This window comes from Chaetodon auriga, chromosome 1 (assembly GCF_051107435.1).
Source record: "Chaetodon auriga isolate fChaAug3 chromosome 1, fChaAug3.hap1, whole genome shotgun sequence".
NCBI classification, from domain to species: domain Eukaryota; kingdom Metazoa; phylum Chordata; class Actinopteri; order Chaetodontiformes; family Chaetodontidae; genus Chaetodon; species Chaetodon auriga.
The window spans coordinates 4,609,265-4,629,097 of NC_135074.1; positions in this window are offsets into that span (position 1 = coordinate 4,609,265).

Consider the following 19,833-nt stretch of genomic DNA (forward strand, 5'->3'; position numbering starts at 1 on the left):
GCTGCTGAAGATGCATTGCTGAGCCTCCAGTTAGCTGATTCCACCCACAGGTCAACAGCTGGCTTTGAGCCAAATGTTTCTGGGGTCTTCTTTCACAGGTAAATGTACATCAGTGCTGAGAAACAAGTATGTGATTGATGAGATCTGTGAGAACCCCTCTCACATGCAGCACTACTCAAAGGCAGTGGAAGAGACAGTTTAACCACCTTGTTGATGTCGGAGTCACAATCTGGATTGCTTGTTCTTTGTGTTCGGACCAAGTCGTACAGGACGAAGTTGTGTGTTTTCCTGCTGGTTTAAGCTCATCCATTCTCTCATTGGAGTGTCCGTCAAGTTGCAGTGTTTTTGTGACCTCAGAATTCAGTGGACTGCAACTTAACTCCCCACATGATATAGACCTGATACTCCTCGTAGCCACTTCAATAAAGCAAAATCCTCAGCACAGGAAGACACAGGATCAGCTTCACTAGCTTGTTTGTTAGCAATAGCTTGTGCCACATTCATGAGCTCCTGACTCATCTGGTATTCATCAAATGGAGGATGATTGAAATTCTCTCAGTCTGTATAAAACACACGTGTGTCTGCTGGATGTAGATGCTAGCGTCATATCTTGGGCTACATTTGGTTGCACTCATTCAAGCCATAGCAACGTTTCAGAGAAATGCCTTTTCTTCTGCTCCGGTTTGGTTTGATGTTTCTTTGTTGGTGTTGAAATGTCAGAGTAGCTGCTTCATGTCTGTTGTTTTGGAAAATCTCTCACAGTACGTTACTTCATTGGGTGTTAAGTGTTGATGAGAAACACACATTGACAACAAATGTGTATTGATGACCAATGCCAGTCACTGCCTCCTGCTTCTTCTGTTGAGTTTTATGGTGGTACGCATCCATAAGTCTTGCATTACTGCCACCTGCTGGACCATAACAGCTTCACTGTGCAAACTATTTACAGAGTCCAACCAAAGTGATCCCATTCACGACGTTGTCCATTCTAGAACCAAGACTCAGGTTGCTGCCTGGTATGCAAAGATGCATTCTGAAAAAAATGACTGACTGTTTCTTCAATCACCTCCTGAAGGTTTTCTCTCTGATTAAGTGTGGTGACTGAGAAGACATCATCCATACTACGAACACCATCACAATGGGTGAAAGAGGAACAGTGCTTCCCGAACCCTAACCCTTTTAATTCAGTGGAGTGGAGTTCAGTGGAGTTCAAGTCACTAAACTTCATCATATACGACTTTTATTGAAGAAGCAACAAATAAAAAAATGAAGTTGTCGACTCTACAAAAGCGCAAATCTCAATGAGGACTTAAAGTACCCAAACTCTACAGCCAACCAATTGGAAGGAATTGTCAGTGTCAGATCTACCCCTGGAAGGACTTACCATGAAATCACAGCAATGCTACAAAAATCCCTCCATTGTGACAACTCTGACAGCTTAGTGGAAAGGCCATAAAACTACTAACTCCACCTTTTCACCCTGCAGACTCACCCCAATGTTGTACATTCATGATATTTTGCTTAAGGAACCACTTGGAAGCACAAGGATATAACACATCTTCACCATATTTTCAGGAGTGTTGAGGACCAGTAGTTTCACACTTTTTTATTTGTTTTGGTCTTTAAATACATAAATTAGTGAGATAATGAGAGGAGAGGCATGGATGGAATTAACATTAAAGGGGAAGGTGGGGAGTCTTCCCAGGAGGTGTGTGAGAGTTGAAGTGGAGGCAAAGTTACTGCATGAGGAGAATTTTGTCTGAACACACAGACATGAAAAACTTCAGAAGTTGCCTCAGGATGATGACAGCACAGATCAAGTTCTCTTCAGTATCGACGTGATGCAGTGATGTGCATCCATGGGTACACTGCAAACAGGAATTGCTAATAGCTAGCATGGCATGGTTTTAATGGCGCCAGTTTGCTAAAATTTTAATCAATATTGGCAACCAAAAAAAAAAAATAAATAAATAAATAAATAAATAAATAAAAGTGGGGCTCAAAAAACAATGACAGTTTTGACCTGTAGCCCAGTTGATGAGTTTAAACTTTTTCACTTTGATTCTCAAATGTGCCTACATGTTGGTGTCAGATTACCAAAAACAGGAAAAAAAAAAAAAAAAAAGCTCGGAAAAATCACTTAAGAATACGGGGACACTACTGTGGATGAGATGTAAATGGCAGGAAATGCAGGAGGACCAGTGGTTAGGTAAAAACACTGAGTAATTGTAATGATTAGCTGCTCATGCATGCATACGAATGTGATCAAAATCACTGACCAGTGCAGGTAGAGTTAAAATCACCCCATCTCTCCTGTAAATCCAGTCTGAGCCTTTATTTGCACAGCTAGAACTGGCAGTACTGGCATGCCAGCAGCTGCACCAATATACATCAGCTGCCTGCTGTCTGTCTGCCAGACATGTTTCAATTGTTGTCGGTTTTAATTAAGAATGGACTGCAGACACATTAAGACCCATTTTGTTATATTTATACATTATATATATTACACTATATTGTGCGATTGTCTGTATTACTGCACAAAACACAGAACCACGAAGTGAGATTAATGGGTTCAAAAGTGTATTGAGCCTAAAGCCTCACAGTCACAGAGGTGGTTCTTTTTTGAACGTGGCTACATCGCCTGGGGAACTTCTACTGCACACCTAACCTGCTCCAGAGGAAGTTCTGTTCAGTGTTTTGGATTTAACTCAGCAATAAAAAGTGAAACCCTTTCAGTAATTCTTTTGCTGACGACGTTCTCTATGAGCGATAGACAGCAGAACCATTTGCTATTGACCTCAGACCTCTGCAGACATGAACTGCTTCTCCTCTCCTCTCTGCTTTGGCAGCCTGATGTTAACACTGAGTGCTCATTGAATATCGGCTTTTGCTGCTCTTTAACTAAATGTTCCTGTAGGGATGTTTGTTTCATCTCATTTCATATCAAGTACTTCTGATGATGGTTCTGATGATGTTGCTTGCTGTTAACAACTCGTCCTCTCCTACATGGACCCGCTTGTGGCAGGACTGATAAACCCAGAGATAACAGAGCCAGGATCACTAGGGTTAGGCTCAGTGAAGTCAGGTTACCCAAAGAGACCCAGACGAAGTTGAACTTGCTTCATTGCAGAGGCTCCTGGTCCACATCAGGTTAGTTTTCAGGCTTAGCTTCAGCCCAGCCGTAACCAGTGTTACAATCAACAGTTCAGAGACAGTTCACACTTCATTTCAGATTTATCACACTTTGACATGACTTGATGACTTTGACATGAATTGCACATAGTGCACAGTTGAAGTCTTAGATCAGATCCTTTTCAGTCTTAAGTGTCTCCACAGTGTTTAATATTTCAAAATGTGACTTTAAATACACTGACACACACAAGTAGAGCTGATCCATGACTGTAGCCTTGTAGTTACTAACATGTTGAACATGCGATCTTTCTTTAAATGTCACTTAAAAAAAAAAAAAACATCAAATAAAATTAAATATTAAACACCCTGAAATCCATTTATTAAAATACAAAGGGTGCACAGCCAGTCTGACATTATTTTAACAGTACTTTCACCAATAGAGACTGGCATGTCACCCAATTAGGACAACCCCACGGATAGACACCCTAAATGCTAATTATCTTAGTTTCTTGTGATAAATAAATCACCTGACTGGGGCATGGGCGGATCCAGGGGTGGGTCCAGGGCACCAGCCCCAGCTGAAAGTGACTGACCCTGTCCTGTCACCCATTGCTTGACTCTTAAAGATGAGTAAGTATCACAAACTGTGGCACCTCAAATAACTTCTTCTAACTATCGTGACGCTGCATTCATATCACGTGGGAGGGAAGGTAAAATTGGGAAAGATTCCCATGTTTGCAACTTGGATGCAGCTTGGATGTTAATGACAATCATATTTATGAGTGGTAGGTGATAACTCTGATGTAACTTGAACGCGGCATGAGACTGCCCTGAGAGCTGAACAGCGGCGCACAGTGTCTAATCCTCCACAGACACTTAATTTAAGTTCCCATTCCCCACATTACTTTGTACTAAAAGAGCGTTTACTTGCTACATCATTAGTTAGTCTAAACCGTTAGTTAAAAACGGCCCGCCTGCGGGATCATTTCTTGTTGTTAGTTTTTCATCCTGTCTATTGACACAACCAAGCCGAACAATCAACGATACCAATAACAGTCTGAGTTGAACCGAGGGGCCTCCTTACATGTGAGGATCAAGCCAATCATAGCTGAGTTTACAGATGACTGACACTTCAAATAGCCAATGGAATTCTGAACATGGTGACATGCCACTACAGTGAGTTATTTACAGCTCCAGACACAAATAGGGACATTACACACCATATGAAGCAATAAATTTAGTAAATGACCTCAATATAAAGAAATATAGCCCAAATAAAGGTACAGATACCATAAATATGAATATAGATGGCATCAGTATAAATATAGGCTTGATTTACAAAATATATTCAATGATGTGTGGCAAACAAGGAATGACTGGTGAAATGTACACGTTACTGAGTAATAAAATCTGCATCGATGTTGGATATGTACTTGGCCCCTCTGTATAAATGTGGCCCCTGATATAGGGAAATCCAAATCCGGCACTATATCAAAGTTATTTAGTATTGTGTCGCATCTTGCATCTATGTGTGAATTAATTTTCAGCATGTAATGTCCAAAGAAAGCTCACATTACTCATGCAGAACATGATCTATGACCTATCTATCTATCATCTGCTCACATTAGCTCTGAGTTGGCCTCATGAAACATTTCAGTTTGTTAGTCTTTTCACAATAATTCTTGCTTTTCACCTTTATGAAACACCTCTTTGGTCCTTTTCAGCAGCCCGATGAGAACCAGCTCTGCAATCGACCACACAGAAACTGGACCAGCAACCACACTGCTGCTCTTGTTAACCACCAGCATAGATTTAGACTTGTTTGTCTCCAGTGGTTAGTTTCTTCTCTGTATGTTGACACTGCTAGTGCCAAACAACACGTTTGCTCGAGCTGAGCAGAGTTAGAACCAGGCCAGACTTCCCTCAGGGCCTTGCCACCATCCCATGTAAACAAGTTGCTGCAGTGTATATTAGCAGACACTTTGATGTCACCAGCTGACTTAGTTTCTCTTACTCTCTTACTGTCTCTTACTCTTAAATATTTTATTGATTTAGGCTAATTGACAATAGTGGAGGGAGATATTTACTGTAGGGCTATGACTGCTGACTCTTTCCAAAACTCAAAGGGGTAAGTTTATCTTATGGTGTATGGTAATCACAAACATGGCAGCAGCTCCTACTGTATGAAAGCCGTGTATGATTTCCAGTTTATCATTTTGAGTTTCTGAAGCACTGCTGATTGTTTAGGGGCCTCCAGAAACCCTGAAGTGCACTTACACTGTGAGAAACATGTCTGTGTTGAAATGCTCAGGGACTCTTGATGTACATGCAGGCCTCTCTGTCATGCTGTTTTAAATGTGTGTCTGCCTCCCTCTCGTGGCTGTTTTAATTAAATGCAGGACCACTTGCCGATCCACAGATTGCCTCACCTGAGCCTCATGCTCTCTTCTCTGAGAGGAGGAAACATGGAACCAAGAGTGTGTGTGAGAGAGAAATTTTTGTTTTTAACTGTACCATGACCCCCCCCCCGACCTCTCTGACAAGGTTAAGTAAATGTACTTAAGTTTCAGGCACTTCTTGCACAGCAGAATTGCATTTGGAGGGAGGCTGTTTATGCACAAGAGGAGTCATTTTGGAATCGCACTCATGTCATTTGATCTTAGTTATTTGACCTGTTTGTGATCACTTAGCCATCACTTAGTTTTCCCTCTGCCAAATATAATTTGCACCTCTGCATGAAGTATGTTTCCCAGATGAGCAGAAAATCTGAAACAGATTACTAATCATGTGAGTAATGTGAATCAGCCCTACGAATCTGCCATTTGTGCATTCCTTTTTTCACATTTGTTCATTAGCGAACATTTAAGGATCAGATATTTAAAACAATGTGAAGTTTATTTAAAGCTTCACTTATTTTTGTCTATTAATCAGGCTGCTATTAGATTGGCATGCCAAACACACACTCACCCTTAAAAGCTGCATGAAGTACTCAGCTTTACATTTCGTTGCTTCTCAGTTACTTACCCTTAAATAAGAAGGTGCACGACATGAAAATCATGCCAACCTCTTTTTGATGAAGGGAAGGAATGAGGATAAGATAATTTGCTTCCTTTGGTTTCTGTTGTTTGAATGAGGAAGGATTATAAAAAACAGAAAAAAACAATAATGCTTTGACAAAACTGAAAGTCTATACTACAACCAACATTAATTGAAACACTGATGTAATCTATGATGCACTTTACAGATTTTTTGTGATTCCTAGTGTAAGATTAATTGAAAAAATACAGATTTACAGCTTTAAATGCAACCAATGATCAGGCTTCACCACAGAGCTTAAGCATTAAAAGATGTCAGTGTGAAGGAGATGTCCCTATAGATACAAGATTACTTGTATTTTCATAAATTAACTATATAATATATTGTTGTGGTTGTTGCTGACATTTTTGTGTCTGATCATTTACATGACACATCCCACATGGAATTTCTAGACAAATTAATGAAAAGTAAATCAAACAATATGGTATTTACACCCACCAGCACTATGCTGTATACTGACCGCATACAAATACAAAGAGCCTACATATGATACAGCAGGAGAGCTCCAACAATTGAAATTAAATAAAGAGTCAACAGTCACAACGTACCCAACACAAAATAATTGTAAGTAAATAATCTGTAATCCATGTTAATTATGAGGATTTAATCCATCCTAAAGTATTTCTCCCCTCCTACTCTGTGCTTTAGGAATATATTCAGAAAACACAAAAAACTGATCAAAAATGTATTCGATTTTTTTTCCATCCACAGTTATAATCAAATCTAAATCTGGAAAAGATGGCTTTGAAAGATGGCTGGCAGCAAAACGACAGATGACAGTCCCATCATCCTCAGGAAGACTCTGTGTTTAGTGCTAATTAGCAAATGTTATAATGCTAACAGCTAACAGCTAAGATGGTGAACATTACACCTGCTAAACATCAGCATGTCTGCATTGGCACTGTGAACATATAAGCCTGCTGACATTAGCTCAAAGTGCCCACTTACAGCCTCACAGATCCAAACTCCTCGCTTTGCTTCAGTGTGCACAGTATCACCACCCTCTGGACCAATGACTACTAGCTGCCCGGTTAACTTCCTGGCTGCTAGGCAGTCTTTCCTCCTTCAGGCTAACTGTCACCACCAGCAGCTGTCCAAATGTCCCACCAGTTTCCTATTAATTTGTAAATGTATAAGGAAATGTGCATAAATCTAATCTGATCACATACTCTCGGCTGATTAAGGACACTGTGGTGTAAATTGTAACCAATGATTGAGCTTGAGTGCTGGTGTAAACTAGAAAGTGTTTACACACACACTGCCATAACAATGTTACATTACATTACATATTCTACATATCAAAGTGGAAGCACTGCCAATAGCGCCAAATGTTCAGCCGTTCAAAATATGTTCACCTAAGCGCCATTTGTGAATTTCATTTACATCTGAAAGTGGGTCTGTGGCAGACCCAGGACTTCTAAAAATCCTTGGCAAAGTGCTCCATTCTCATGTCCTGCCTGATAAAAGAAGTATCTGTATCTTCCCTTATAATTTAGACTGAGGGAGACATATTTGGAATAGATCTTAGAGCTGTATAGTACAATAGAGCATGTGTGGATTAGGCCTATTTAATAATGCGAGCACAAAGGCACTCTGTTCTTTTAAGGCTTTATGGGATTTCATAATGTGTGTTTGTGTGTGTGTGTGTGTGTGTGTGTGGACGTGAGTGTATATGCGTGTGTGTGTCACACATGAGAGGCCGTTTCCTGTCGATACTACTCCACACATCCCCGGTTCCTTTTCCATTGTAATTCCTTTAATTAAAGTGATTTTATTCACAGGCACACAGCTGGCACCAGCTACTTTCCATTAGCCATCTGAGTGGACGCCTCGTTCAGTGGGAGGACCCGCACTGGGGCTGCTTCCTATGGAGCACACAATACTATTTTCATCTCCCAGCTGAGTTTGTTGTGTGTTTTGAATTTATTAATCATTGATTTTAATGTGCTGCCTCTTGACAGTGGCAGCTACCCACGCATTAATTAATTCCTGCTTCCCAGCCTTACAAAATGGCATTTAAAAACAATGAGAGGTCGGCTGGTGTTTCCTCTGACCTATAAATGGAAGGTGTCAAAAAGCAAAATGTCAAAATTTGCTTTTATTTGTTCTTCTCTTGGCAGATTTTATTGCCTCCTTTTATTTGATAGAGCAAGATAGAAATGAGGTTATTTTAGGTCTATTGAAATGATGTGTAAATACAGTTGTGTCACCTTTAATATTCCGCTCTTCTTTTTGGGAGGTTGTGAAATGCAATAATGTCTCTTTTGTCGGGCATGTTTCCCTCAGTGCACCTGCTTTGCATACTGCATCTGCCAGGAGCACTCTCAAAGGAACTGTGGGTCTTAAGTTGAGGATAAAGGTGCATTGCCATCAACAATAGGTAGTCTGTGTTTATCCTTTGAGGTCTTAAACAACTATGTGTACAAAGATTTTCCTTCCGTGAATTGGTGGAAATAGAAAAAGGGAGATTATATCTTAAATTAAGCATATGGTGCTGGAATTTGAATGGTGTTGGGATTTGAATGTATTTATGGAAGTATATTCTTTTTTTATTTATTGAGCAGACCTGAATTGTTCATCCATTTAAATGAGTGACTGGTCTGTGTGTTTGGAGAGATAAAAGCTCGCTCTCATAATCCTTATTGACACTCTGGGATGCGTAAAGACAGCTATTGCTAAGTCCCTGCAGTGCCCTGCCCCATGGAAAGGGCCTCATCCCTATTCACAGTGGGTTGTTTAAAGCTAAAGATTTCCTGACAGATTGCTCTCAACATGTTGTGAGAGAGACAACTACCCAAACTGGATTTGTGTGTGTTTTGCACGTCTGCGCGCGTTTGTGGGTGCATGGTGGTGCTGCAACCCGAGAGTGAGGGGGAGTCGTGGAGTGCTTATCGCACGCTTCAAAAAGCATTCCTGCTATAATTAAAAAAGCAAACAACCACAGTCGTAACCTGATGGCATTTAGTGGGAGCCCCATGGAGCTTCGGCACAAAACCGCAAACAGTGCTGACAGCTGCAAAAGATAATACACTAGCTCCTCTCAACTCACCTCTATCATACTCGAAGCGGGTGCTACGTAGAAAGAGAAGAGGTAAATAGATACTGTGTTCATACACACACTCACAGAAAAGTGCTTATGCTTCACAAAGCTATATTACAGTGTGGCTGATCTGTTTGGATTGCAGCACAAAGACCGTCTGATACACCCAGATTTGTGAGGTCATGAACCATTTTTAGAAACAGCTGTAAAATAATCAGCCAAATCGGTTTGATACGGAATCTGTGACTTCATTCAGGAGTGTTCACACATCCACACTGCTGTTCTTTGGTGCAGATGCGAGGCCTCTGGCTCAGCCTCGCTACAAAGTGAAAATAATCATTCCCATGCAAATGCACTGTTTGACATGTTCAATTAGACCCTTGTGAAGAAAACGATCGGCGCTTTGAAGAGAGACAGTTCCCACTGTTAGTGCACCTATGAAGCCCTAAAGCTGCTTGGCCTTTCTCCCCCTCCTCTCTCTTGCTGTCCTCCCCGTTCCAGCCTCCCCTTCCTGTGCCTGGCCTCTAAAGGGAGAGAGAAAGAGAGATCCATCGATCAGGGCGATCGTTGAGCGCCCGCCCCGCCTCCTGCCTCCTGCCTCGCATTGTTTTTATCTCATCTCTCAACCCTGTTGCCATGGCACTGAAGATGGCACTTCAACCCTTGTGCTTAATGATCTCTTGGATGATAGCCTACTTGTCAGGCATTCATGCCCTGTTCTGTTGAAATGCAAGACAGAGAGGAACGAGCTGCTGCTGCCGCTGTAGCAGGGGAGGGGTGGTTATTTGAACATTTTATTTTAAGCTTAACTGGTAGTGAACATAGCGTTATGGGTTATTTACCAAACGAGCTGTCTCTGACAGCCGTTTTGTGTCCTCTTCCTGGCCAGCTGAACCATGTTCTCAGAGATGGACATTCAGAAAGACAGAGAAGCCAATTTGCATTAATTTAGTGATTCCTTTTGTTTTGCAGCATTACTTTAAAAACCATCCCTCTCTTCTGGCAGTTCAGTGCTGGGTGAGGGATTACTCATATAAATAGCTGCCATTGATTTGACTAAGAGAATGCTTTGTGTCATTATGAAGGCAGAAAATCCTAATTTGGAATTTGGAACACAAAAAAAAAAAGAGCTGAGCATTCAATTCATATCCATAATCCACCACATTGCATGAAATCAGGGGTGTCGCGTTACAATGCTTGATTTTAGTCATCGCTGTGATGGAGACAAAGGTAGCGCCTGGAGCCATCATGGCGGTGCTACTCAGTAAGGGAATGTGTCATTTTATTATGTTTTATCTGGCAACCTCCCTCTGTGCGTTGTGTGGAAGGCCTGTGCAGGGAGTGTGCAGGGGCTGTGAGCCTGGAAGGCTCATGTTAAAGACACTAGCAATCATTACGAATCTCTGAGAAAAAAGTCAATAATTAACAGCAAATATGTTCGAGTGTGAATGCAGTTGCACCTAATCACATATAACTTGAGGGAGATGGTGTGTGCAACAATAACCCCTCCCCCCTGCCCGGTTTTTAAATATGGAACTCAGTCAAACACATTAGTGACTGCTTATTGATTGAGATTCCTGGAAAAGAAGCGATATGCCGGCTCGCCAACGCTGGAGATGTTCGATCACATTTAACCTATCATTCATGTGTGGCGCATTAGAACTGTTTATTTTGTGTCTCTGTGTGATTCCCCTCTATGTTTTTAGAGATTTAGGTGTTCTTATCAAAGTACTGGAGAGATCACTTTGATTTGTTTCTTGATTGTCAAAACATGATTATTACACGCAGGAGGCTTTCATTTTGAGCTTTTCTTATGTCCTCACCTAAAGAGCTGAAACACTTAAATGCACAGATGGAGGGGCCTGATAACTTCTAGGTTGAAGTTTGGTGTGTCGGCACGATGACAGCATAGAGAAGTCAAATATAGCCCTGGTCTGAGTTTAGTTAAATGTGTTAGCTTGTGTTTTGTCTCCTGAACACAGACAGGCAGCATTATGAAGCGACTTAATCCTCTCCTCCCTTACAGAACAGAACACAATGAAAAACACACTCCTCGTTTTATCTGCTTTTATCCCCCTTTGTGCTGAAGAGCTTTAAAGAATCAGCGTCTTTATCTCTCCCCCACTCCCCATAATGCAATAGGGTGAATGCTTCCTGTGTGTCATAAATAAGGTATTGAAAGGTCCAATTGAATTAAACTAAAAGATCTGGGAAGAAAATGGGAAGTACTCTCACTTTTTCCCTCTCATTTTTGACGGCGAGAATTGCTGTAAATTGACACTGAAATGGTCCGTCTCGCCTCAGCCCCCCCCAATACGCCCCCTCAGCGCAGTCGGATAACGTGCATATTAACGGGCTGTGGAAAAAGTGTGTTGAAATGGGACAGAAATGCAGTAAATGAGATATCCATTGTCTAGCAGATAGCATTTCCCCTCATCAGAGCGGCTTGCTTGATTTCCTCCCCTACTGACGCCTGATGGGTTTATGACGTAGCCACTCCAAATTAACTGACCTTGGCCTTGCTGTCTGCACACACACATAGACACACAGACACAGACACGCACACACACACACACACACACACACACACACACACAGTGTACCAAAGGAAATATCTAAACTCAATATAATCTTGCTGTTTGTTTCATGGCATAGTTGACGCACAACTATGCCATGAAACAGGTCGTTGGTTCGATTCCGTGGGCAGTCTACATGCCGAAGTACCTGACAAGACACTGAACCCCAAACAGCTCATGAGTGTGTGCGTGTGAATAGTTATCGCTCCTAATGGGCAGGTGGCACCTTCCATGGCAGCCTCTGCCACCAGAGTATGAATGCTGGCTTGTGTTGTAAAGTGGTCGCTAAGGCCAGAAAAGCACTGCAGTCCATTTAACATTTGTATTGAAAGACCCACAGAGAACTTTAACCCAACTCTGCAGAACACATCAGCTCCGTGGAGTGTTTTAGCTTCTTTCAGTTCACTGCTATGGTTGCTTCAGGTTTTCTGTATCGGTTCACTCTTTCTGCCCTCATGAGGGCCCTTTTCAGACACAAAGGACAGCGGTTGTCAGTGAAAGTTCCAGTAACTCACTGTACACTTACCTGTCAGCAGCAAACAGCAGCCAGACAGGTTAGCAAGTGAAAAAATATAGGATTTAGCTGCTGAAGAGGCAGATGTTTTTCTCAAGAGGTGGTGGAGACCAAAACGGAGATCTCTCTCCTTTGACAGTGAATTAGACTCACATTCATCGGGTGGCCAGAAACACATCTCCAAATGAATGCTAACATTGCTCTGCCGGATGGGTACAAAGGCAACTGCTTGCTAACATGTTTGCCTCCTTTTTAACGATAATATGTCAATACTGTGTTTTCAGGGTGTTCGACTTCCCCAAAAACCTTTAAGCTTCAAGTAAAGACCTCCTGTACTTGAGAATTTTGTGTGAATTGACCCATGTAAAGCATGAAGCTGCCAAGATATATTCTTGGGACCATTGTCGTGCTAATTGCATTTGTGTTCTGGAGTCTGGCCTATGCTAAAACTGCTGTTACATCTGTATAAGTTCAACACTGCCTATAAATGAGAAGAGCAGGTGGGACTCTCAGCTGAAGAAAAGACAGGAAAACACAGAGCGCTGGTGAACATCCCATTGATACCTGTGAAATGTAGGTTAGATGTTTCGTGGAACTTGCATCAGTGTTTAGTGATTGTAATTTCTGCTTTAGCACGGCATTATGGGGATTCTCTTCCTTCGAGTGGCAACTGTCAGGGAATATTTTGGTGTGTCTGAAAAAAGAGAGATGCCTTGAATACACATGCTATTAATAATTAACTATGTGCTTTATTCCCCTTTGAAAGTTATTATGCAAAATTAATATTTCATACGGGTACAGGCTGTACATGACAACTGTGCTAAGACAAAGGATAGTAATGGCACAAAGTTTGACAAGTCTGTCTGGGCTTGCTCTAAAATCATTGGCCTTCATCTTATATTTAGTATTCAAGAGACGCCATGAGATGAATCTCTATTTTTGTTCACTTTCCTATTCATGAATTCCTCTTTCCCACCCTATGTGCAAAATATAAGACGTGTTCCATTTTGAATGCACAGTGGTAGGCTTCCCCTTTGGAGATGATAACTGTCATTAGCCCATCAGGATCTGGAAGCTGCTCTTGTGATCCACATCAGTCCTTAACACTTAGACCCTGAAGAGACTTGGAGATCTTCAGAGACAAGGTGCATCAGGTTGATGGCAAGTGAGCCACCTTTCCTCTGTGGCTCTTGAGGGACGCTCTAGGAGCCCATTATATCCTGGGCCTTTAGTGTCTACTGTGCTATAGCTGTGAATATCAGCGTACCAGCAAATGTTTCATTTGCCTTTCCTTGCAGCCTTTTCTAATCTTTGTGTTTGAATATAAGGTAACACTGAGATAGTCTCTGTCATGTTTGTTTGACTGCATGCGTTTTCTTTGCAGATGCCTGTTGTTTTACTTAAAGGCAGAGTGAGTAGGGGTTCTTCGTTGCAGTTTGGAACCACATCAAAGTTGGCCCCTCCTCCCCGTCTCAACGACACCAGAGGCGTCACCAAAGCTTCCTCCTGGATCACTTGGATGTGTGCTTATGATCTGGCTATCTGGACGTGCATGCTGTTATTCGCTGTGGGCTACACACCCACCGCCCAAAGGCTGATGCCCAGCAAACACAGCAGAATCAGAAAATACCGGCAGAGGGCAGAGCCTCTGCAGATACAAACACCACTGCACACTTCCAGTGGGCTGTAGATGATGATTGAGAGGGATTATTGTATATATACAGTGTTTGTAGGAAAACCTTACTCATTCTGACTTTAAGAGCAAATGGGTTTTGCATTAAAGGTGATTGCTTTCCAAAAAATCATATCAGTCATGTCACTTTTATTGAAAACTTTCAAGGCTGATCTTAGCTTTGCCAATAATCAGCCCTTAAGGTTTAAGGATGCTGAAAAGAACCTTGGTTGTGACCAAATCTGACATCTGAAAGGCGTGGTGCAAAACATCCATAAAAAGGTGAAAAAAAAAATCATACAAATAGGGAAACGCTGCATGCTTTCAGTGTTGTGTAGGTTTACATTAGCAGTGTCATTTAGCCAGTAAATGTAATAAACAAAACAATGGGCCAAGCAAAGACTGATCGTCGTCATGTATGCATTTCAGTTTAAAACAAAAGAAGGCATTGGATGCTGGCTTCCTGCAGAGTTACCTGATGATCAGTTAGGTTTTGTGTGCACCAAAGCATTTCTGTCCTTTTTGCCATGACAGGCTGCTCTCAGGTTATTTCACCGACAGCTGTCCTGTCAGTTGTTGCTTATTGAAAGGTCGCAGATGAACAAGGTCAACAGATAGAGGTTCATAAGGGTCAAAGCATGAAACCTGAGCTGCGCGCACCGCCAAAGTTAACACTCGCGTGAAGTTCAGCATCTTTGCTCCCTCCAATGGAAAATCATGTCTCACTGCAATGCTGCAGATGTGTGGAGAGTCTAATTTTGCAACAGAGATTAAAGTTTTCAATTTGCATTTAAGGAAGAGTTGTGTTATTAATTAGAAGACCAGCAATTTCATGATTACAACCCTTCTCCCTTTTTTAATGCCGTACATGTCTTTGTCTCAACATTTCTTTCTCCCCTCTCATTTGGTCCCTCTCTCTTCTCCCTCCTCCTCTCTTGTCTGACTCTCTTGTCTCATGATATGCCACAGAGAGACACAATTATCCACTTCATTTGAGTCATGGTGCTAATGGTTGAGACTGGCCTCTTGGGGAGTTTGGGGGGAGGGGGGGTGATAGGTAGCAGTAATTGTAAATGGTGTAATGAGTGTGGAATGGCCACAATGTAGCGCTCCGCCATTACAGGTGACCCATTCCTGCACCCCTCCTCCCCCCAACATCACACCGACAACAAGTGAGCCCCCCCCCCATCTCTCCTTCAGGGTTCAGCTGAGACAGAGGAAATATTAGCCTCACAGACCATTACTCCCAAGTGGTTTGGCGATTGCTCCTTCTTGCCTCCTTCTGCGAGTGGCCCCCACACCTCCTGTTTCACTTCTTGCCTAATCTGACATTTTTTTTCCCATAACTTTTCTCTTGTTCCTGACATATCAAATTAACCCTGTAGCTCTGTACTGGTTTCAGTATTTGGACAAAAGCATCCCATCGAGCCACAACATAGCACGTATTGCTCATAATCACACAAATTAATGTCTCTCCCTTCTTTTTCATCCTTTACACTCCATTATGTCTTAGATCTATTTAGCTTCGTATTTTGTGAAGGTATGAATCAGTTTCTATCATTTTATTAATGGTCTGCCAACTGCTAGATCTATGCTGACTTTGCTGATTGAGAGAATCAGCATCACTGTGCCTGCCATCAGAGGGCTGCTTGGGACACTGTGTAAAATGTAAAAAAACCAAACAAACCAGAATCTAGTCATTTGCAAACAAACTGTGTTTACTGACATTAACGTAAGTGTTTCTGAGTTCATGTAATGACATCCTTTATCCAATCATGTGTTCAGAAAGTGGTGAACCTCACTCCATCCTTGCTTGTGAATGACTGAGCCTTTCCAGGATGCCCCTTTCATACCCAATCATGATCCTATCACCTCTTACCAATGAACCTGCTTACCTGTAGAATGTTCCAAACAGGTGTTTTTGGAGCATTCCACGTCTTTCCCAGTCTTTAGTTGCTCCAGTCCCAACTGGTTTGAAAAGTGTTGCTGCATCAATTTCAGAATAAGCAAATATTTACAAAAATCTATTTTGTAAGTATGCATAAAAAAAAATAAAAATAAAAAAATGGTCAACTGAGGTAGAATAAATTAATATTTTTATTACTAATTTGTTATCTTTTTGTCAGCTTTTTGTTTTGCAAAATCATTATTTTGAACCACCACCACCACCACCACCACCACCACCGCTACCACGATACTCCTGAAACAGCTAGCTAGCTCATTGATTATAAAAGAGAGCAGCAATTCTGGAACACAGACGGTTTGCAATGCAGATGGCAGACGCTAGATGAGTGTTACTGAAAAGGAGAAGATAACTGAGCCTTCCTTTAACTTGCTAATGCTATCTTCACTCTAAACATTCTCTGCTGGCATCAGAAAACTAGTAGGAGAAAGCATAAGCAGCCAATCAGAGTTCCTGCAGTCCTTACAAGGTACCTCTGTGGCCACTGTAGCCCCTATATGTAGTTACATATTTGAGGAAACGCATGTCAGCTACCTACAGTGATGGTAACCCCTTTATGCACAAGTATAAATCAACCTTAAATAGTGTTGTTGCAATTACCACCAGTCACAGATAGAGGACAGTAAAGATAATGAATTACTAAACACAGCTTTAAATGAGCTTTTTTTTCCTATCCTGTTCTCCTCTCTGTCACATAAACAGCAGCTGTTTGGCTGGTGAGAAATAAAAAAGGAGGAGGAAGATGAGGAAGAGGAGCCGTTCCTCTCCGGTGGGCGATGACATCCCAGCACCTGCGCAGAGACAGGTGAGCGAGCTCACTGACGTTCCCCAATTATCACAAGTGACACAGTGTCAGCGAATTACCTCCCTGCTCACCGACGCCTGGAGTGCTGGGGAGCAGCGGGAGGCCCGAGAAACCTCAGGCAACATTCATCGAAGAGAGCTGCCTGGCTGCCTGCGGAGGGCCAACACACACACACACACACACACACACACACACACACACACACACACACACACACACACACAGGTTTTCTGCTCCTTGTACTTTTACATGATCCTACGCTCCACTGTTCTTTTTCTTTCTCTCTCACACACACAACTCACACACTCACGGACATTAGCTTCCTTACATTCTGCCTCTCTCTCTCTCTCTCTCTCTCACACACACACACACACACACACACACACACACACTCCTCTCCTGGTGATGTGTGTGTGTGATGAGCTGCTTGTCATGGATTCCTGCTGTTTCAGAGTACGTGGGAGCGATATGGGCTCGCTTTAAAATTCCTCTATTAATTAACTGACCCCCCCCCCCACCACCACCACCCACCCTCCACTCCAGCCCAACCTTTCTCCCTATTGTAAGAGGTTGCACTGTCCACGTGTCTTAAAGCCTTATGTCTCTGGCTCATTCGATTTTGTTCAACAAGCAAGTTGAGGAGTTTTACTGAGTGATACTCTGGAAGCAGGAGCACTACCTGAAGGGTTCTCCCTTCTCTGTCCAATTTGCCTCCTTGTGGTGCAGGTTTTATGACCATCACTTATCAAAACACTTGTGGTTGAATAGGCTGTAAAATGTTATATAACTTCTTTGAGACTCCAAATGAGTGTAATCTAGTCGTGATGCCTTTAAATGTCCATTGTGAATCAGCTCAACTGATTTGCACCCAAATAGTCTTATAGCTTCTTAAGGAATACCATGCAGAAACTCAGTGCACACTAAAAATGGTGAAAGCATGCTTGGGGCCTTGGCACTTGAAACTACTAAACCTATATGTGGCAAACATAAAGCATGTGCCAAGATGTCTGAAGTCACAGAGACAGAAATAGATTTTTGTTCACTGATGTGAAATTGTCTGTATTAGCATGTTATGAAAGACATATTCTTGAATACCAAAATTATCAGATTATATAATACCAAAAAGACACTCATTCCTTCAGCTCTTATCAGCCTCTTCTGTGGATTCTAGGCCATAAAATCATGAAAATGAACCAAGCTGCGCATTGGTATGGACAGTATGGGTATTAAGGTAGGTATATATTAATCATAATTTGTTACGTGAAAGCTGCACTGAGAATGATTTTTATATGAAAAATACACCACATTTAACAGTTCAGTTCAAGAAGTAGGGTTAAAACAGAAACCAGTGTTCCATTCCCAAGTCCTTGAAACTAGACGACAAAATATGTCATGTCTCATTACCTTTAGAAACAACATTTATCAGTGCCTTCCAAAACCATTACAAATCACTTTTACAAAAATGATTCACATGATCATTTTCTGATGTCCCACGAGTATGGTTAAAGTGGCTATAATGGATATTTTTATAATAATAATGTATCAAATAACAATGTGAAAACAGTGTGACAATGTGAAAGAGGTTGCTTGTAGTGATGAATAAAGAATTGCCACCTGAATCTTCAGCTTTACGGAGCTTTATAGTGAGTTTCAGCTCATTGTTTAGCTGTCTAGCTCACAACTTTACTGTTGGTTTTGACCACAGCAGCCAGCTGTTTTCAGAGAAGAAGCTCTAAAAATCCACCGTACATCATCTGCTTAGCAACAAGCCAATATAAGCAGTATTTCCCTCAGGAGTTGGTAGAGACCAAAAACAGAGCTAAAGGGAGTGAGTGTTGGATTTATTATCACCAGGTGGCCAGAGACACAACTTCAAAGATTCAATGATTATGTTGCTCTGTAACTGCTGGATAATACTATGCTGCACAAAGGCAGCTGACATCGCATTGCCTTTCATTTTTCCACGCAGGGCTGTCATCAGTGTGAACATGGCCTTGCAAGGTTTAAACTTCTGTGATGCCGCAATGCTTTTGCCTTTGTCCTTCACAGACAAGAAACATAATTCACTAAAACTTGTGGTCCTTGTCAGCTAAAAGTAAACATTTTAGGCTTTTAAAAAATGACTGATGCTGTTGTTTTTCTTGGGAGGACAGTCTTGAAAAGTTGGGGGTCAAAAATCGATTGTAAATGTACATAGAGAGAGATGAATCAGAAGCAACAATCTGGTTACGAACATGTTATTCTCCAGGTACTGTAGGCCTTCAGAAATTCAAAACTCGTACAGTGACATCCTGCTTCTAAAATGCACGGTTGCCTTGATCATCATGTCAATAGCAAATGCCATTTTTCAAATGTTTCCATTCTTATCCTTTTTGGTGCCCTGGATGAGATTTTGCTTTAACTTCAATTCAATCTCGGAAAAGCAACAGCAAGACAATGACAGCAAGCTTTGCAACTAGAGAGCCAAGGAGAGGAGGTGATTGGCTACTTTATGCCACAGGCTGGTCCTGGTCTGTTGGTTTTGTAAAGCCGTCATACCTGAGATAGTAGGATGGGTGCAGGTGAGGAATACATAGTGAAATATTCTGTACTCAATCTCGAGCATCATAAATTCTACATGTAAATTGTAGGATGAAAACCTACCAGACTGTGTGTAGGTGTGGCAGTGCCGTCTGTGCTGGGGGTAGGGGCTTGCGTATCCACAGTGGGACCAGAATTCCAGGAAGGAGAGAAGCTATGAGGCACTCTAGGAGATCTTTGACTCATGGTGGGACTCATGGAAGAGGATATTAAAGACTTCATTGCCAGAGAGACATCTGTGTCACAGCTGAGCCCTTCTTCCCATTAGCCTCAAGCATCTCCCCTCCCCTTTGTCCTACAAGTCCCAGTGGCCTTTGCTTTTCCAGTCTCCTTTGAGGGAAGGGGAGAGGGGAGGGGTTGTGCTGAGAGACATGGATCCTTATGCCTTTGATGACTGTTCTTAAACCCTTAATAAAGGGAGTGTCAGTAGGGTTTGCAAAACCACAGCCTGAGAA